Here is a 5,000-nt window from a genome sequence, read left to right as displayed (position 1 = left end):
TGCAATATCCTTTTGATAGTGTGGGGTACCATATCATATTGCAATATTCAAGTGGACTACGAACATATGTTTTATAAAGCATAATCATGTGTTCAGCTTTTCTTGTTTTTTGAATGCCGTAACAACATTCCCATTTTTGCTTTACATTTTGCCAACAGAGTTGCTATTTGATCATTGCATAACATGTTCCTATTCATCATCACACCAAGGTCTTTAACTGCTTCCTTATTTGTGATTGTCTCATTATTAGGTCCCTTATATGCATATAGCTTTCTTTCTCTGTCTCCACAATTTATTGATTCAAATTTATCAGAGTTAAATACAATCCTATTTACCTCTGCCCAATCATATACTTTGTTAAGGTCTCTTTGTAGAGCGTTCCTATCTTCATCACAAGTAATTTCTCTACTTATTCTTGTGTCATCTGCGAAACTACTCACTACCGAATCCTTAACATTATTGTCTATGTCTTCAATCATAATAACAAACAGTATTGCAGCTAACACCGTACCTTGCGGCACACCGGATATTACCTTGGCTTCATCCGATTTCTCGTCGTTTGCAATAACTATCTGTTTTCTGTTGTGTAAAAATTCTTTTAACCATCTTCCTACTTTATCCACGATATTGTGTTTTCTAATTTTCTTCGCTAATATATTATGGTCTACTTTATCAAAAGCTTTTGCAAAGTCTAAATAAACCACATCTGTTTCATTTCCGCTTTTCATATTTTTGAATATGTTCTCACGGTGGACTAACAGTTGGGTTTGTGTACTTTTTCCGGGTACGAAACCATGTTGTCCTTTATTAAACAAATTATTTTTTATTAAATGTTTCATAATATTTTTCTTCATTACCCTTTCATACACTTTCATAATATGTGATGTTAGACTCACAGACCTATAATTACTTGCCTCTAGTCTTGATCCACTTTTGAAAGTAGGGGTAATATATGCTAATTTGTGCTCATCATAATCTTGCCTGTATCTACACTTTGTCTTAATAATATTGCAAGTGGCTTTGCGATAGAATGAACTACTTTCTTTAACAAAATAGCAGGAATTCCATCAGGCCCTGCAGCAGCTCCATTTTTAATTTCATTAATAGCCTGCACAATATCAGCTTCATTAATATCTATGTCAGCTAAATATTCACTATTTTCATCCCTTACTTCTATATCATTATCTTCATTATCTATTCTAGGGGTGAATTCTCTCTTATATCGTTCTGCCAGTATGTTGCAAATTTCCTTTTTTTCATTCGTTAATCTCCCTTCAATCTTAGAGGGCCTATTTCTATTCTTCTTTTATTCATCTTCTTCGCATATGAGTATAATAGTTTGGGATTTTGCTTGATATTTAATAGGGTTTTTTCTTCCAAGTCCCGTTTTTCATTTTCTTTTGATTGTATAATCTTTTGTTCTGCATTTTCTATCTTACTTTTTAGTTCTATAACTTTCCATGCATTTTTTTTTTTTTGCTAGACCTTTTTTCCACTTTCTGATTTTCTGGAACAATATCCTTCTGTCTCTTGGTATGCATGACTGATGTTTACTTTTCTTCTTCGGTATATATTTATCCACTATTTTCTCTAATATATAATAACATCTCCGTATTTACCTTTATGTCCAATCACTTACGAAAAATATTATCCCAATCTTTGTTTAATTCTTCATTTATTTCTGACCATTTTATATTTTTTACTGTAGAAGTTGTATTTTCCATATCCTTCCCACTTTTTCATTTCTTGCTTATCTCTGTTTTCACTTGCTTTGGAATGGACTTTTAATTCTATGACATTATGGTCTGAAATACTCGCATTATAAACTATTATTTCTTTAACATAATTCATCTCGTTCACAAATACTAGGTCTAAAGTATTTTTCCTTCTTGTTGGCAGGTGATTTATTTGTTGAATGTTGTATTCTAGTAGCATATCTAATAGCTTTTCGAATTGCCTCTTATCTTCTGCACTACTATTAACTCTCTTTTTTATATGTATAAGTACATCCACAATCTCCTATTCGTTCTTTCCAGTCTACGAAAGGAAAGTTGAAGTCTCCAGATAGGAGAATAGTCCAGTCCTTGTGATTTCTACATATATCATCCAATTTTTTCTATTTTTAAGTCAAACTCTTTAGTATTAGGAGGTCTATATATTACTATGTCATTAATTTTTCAGATTCAAATTCTACCGCTATTAGTTCACATTCTGAGTTACTATATTTCTCATATATTTTTTCCTTGTTTTTGTCTTTCCCATATATTGCGGTTCCCCCTTGATTCCTATTTTTTCTATCTGATCTATAAGTTTGAAACCCTTTTATTTGATCAATCATTCCCAGTCTCTTGGGAAATACCCAGGTTTCACTTATATTCATTATATCTATTTTCTTTTCAATTTGGGTTAGTTCTTCTAAGTACTCTATTTTTTCTTTTTGAGTTACTCGTAACTAAACCCTGCGCATTCATCACTATGATGGTTTGCGTGTTTTCTCCTTCATTTAATATTGGTAATAATAAGGATTTCCATGTCTCTTTGTGTCTGGTATGTTGTTCTTTTTTTTCATTTCCAGAAATTCTGACATTAAAAAATCCAACTTTTCTTCCATAATATTTGTTCTTCCTTCATCATAATTATTCATTTTGTGTCTGAATCTGCAATTTTCTCCATATCTGCAATATCCCCTTGCATAATAAAAACAGTTATTATCTCTTGAGTAGAATCTTGGAGCTGATGCATTGAAATTTTTGCTGGCACCTCTGCATATCTCGTGATGGCTTGCTTTTTTCTTTTACCTGATATTCTTCATTCCTCTCTTTATTTGTTTCTTTCTTATTTTGGATTTATTGCTTGAATTGGTATTTATTTGATTATTTTTCATGGCTACAGGGTGCATAGATTTATTCATTTTTTGTTCGAACTTACATCCTTTTCCTTCTTTTAGGTTTTTGCATATTTTGGATGTAGATCTCTGCAATCATCCTCATATCCCATCTAAGTAATGCACATTTACCATATATTTCATAGTTGTGACATACCTTAGGATGTTTGTAGTAACATTTTTCTCCATATCTGCAATTCCCTCTTTTCAAAAGGTTGCAGACTTTGTCTTTTTTGTATATTTTTTCCTCTTTCCCGTCATTGTGTTAGATCTGGGTAGAGCCTCTTCGGCATTTTCTTTTGTGCTGTCATATCGTAAGTTTATTTTTCTTCGTAGGTATGCTGCTTTATAGCCTCATATGTAGTATCAATGAGTATCTCTGCATCCATACTTTTATCTAGTTCTTTGTTTTCCTTTATCTTTTTCTGTCATTTCAGTTTTGTTTACTTCTCTTACGTTTTCCTCTTTCTTCTTCTTCTTCTCTTCATTCTTCTCTTCTTCTTCTTCTTCATCCTCAACTATTTGTACATTCAATCTTGATTTAATAACATTGTCTATCCATGGTAGACATGTTGAGCAAAAAATTCTTGTGTCTTTTCTCATATCTTGCATTACCTCAGCATACTGTGGATGGGTCGGAATGTTGGCATGCAGCACATTTTCTGATTAGGTTTTGTGGATTAACTATGCTATACCACACCTTACACAGTTTACATGCTTTTGGCATTCTTTTCCTAATGCATCAATTAGGATATTCTGTTCCCCTTCAGTAAAGGGGAAACAGAATTCACTGTCCAATAGATAGATAAAAATTGTGAAAACATAACTAAAGTATTAAAATAAACATATTTTTTATAGCTAAGTTCATTCACACAACATCTATATCTCTTTTGAAAATTATAACTTCATTATTTGGCCGATCATTGAACGTAAAAAGACAACATACTTAATTATACTTTATTAATGATCTGTTTTGGAACACTTTATTTTTTTAGTCTTTCTCATTTAGCTAACTACTGTAGAAATCGTAGGTATGTTATCGATTCAATATTAATCTTATTTGTTTATTTTAATTCGTCTGAGACAAACAACTGAGATAAGAACGAAGAAATTAACGAATATCTGAGAAAGTTTAGGTATCCGTTTATTTTGCTATGATATTAAGTTCTGGTAAAACAAATATTAGAAAGGATAATTTCTTACATACGTGGATATAAATGCATATATATATAATATATATATATATATATATATATATATATATAGATATATATATATATATATATATATATATATATATATATATATATATAGTATATATATATAAAGTAAATTCATTATAATTTAATTATAAGTTGTTAATGTTTTTCCAACCTTTTGATTTTTTTTTTATGTTTTTAAGTTTATTAATAAGCTAGCGTCGTTTTTCGTGGATATTTAGGCTTTTCTTAGTTTGATAAACTCTGTAAGGAGTCATATGATTCGCAGTTTTGCTTTGTTACCGCCTTCTCCCCCGGTATTAGTGAACCATTGAAGTGCCTTATTAACGATCGTTGTTTTTTTCTCTCCTATGAGCTGTGTTGACTCGAGTGGAAGGCTTGATCGTAAGGGTGGTGATTCGTGACAGAGTTAGTTCGAGTTCCTCCTCACAGCCTGACGCTTTGCCACTTAATCTTTGGTCACTCTGCAGTTTTGTACGGAGATTTGGAGATTTGGATCAACGGCTTCTTAATCCGTCGCTACCTTGTGTGATCGCTGGTGTTTGTCACCCGCGGCATCATCAGCCACGCCCCTTCCCTCGTTCGTCGGAAGGATTCCGAACGAGTTGGCCCATATCTACTGTGAACGGTGCAGTGTGTGGCGTGCTGGATCCGTTGACGTCCTGGATTCCCGGAGGCTACACCCTCGGTGTTCCCGTGGTATTTTGGGTTGCCTGCAGGCATTGCAGCTTGACCCGGTTGACCTCGGCATCAGCGTCAGTGAGTTCTTGGAGCTCGTGGAGACAAGTAGGGCGGCTTTCTACAGGTATGATATACTTTTATAACTATTAAGACGATCGTGGATCGCTGGGTACCTGTAGATTTGCACGCCCCTGTTTGCAGTACGGTCTTCTGGA

This window comes from Macrobrachium nipponense, chromosome 1 (genome assembly GCF_015104395.2).
Source record: "Macrobrachium nipponense isolate FS-2020 chromosome 1, ASM1510439v2, whole genome shotgun sequence".
NCBI lineage: Eukaryota > Metazoa > Arthropoda > Malacostraca > Decapoda > Palaemonidae > Macrobrachium > Macrobrachium nipponense.
The sequence above is the reverse complement of the archived record's forward strand: the minus strand, read 5'-3'. Positions refer to the sequence as shown.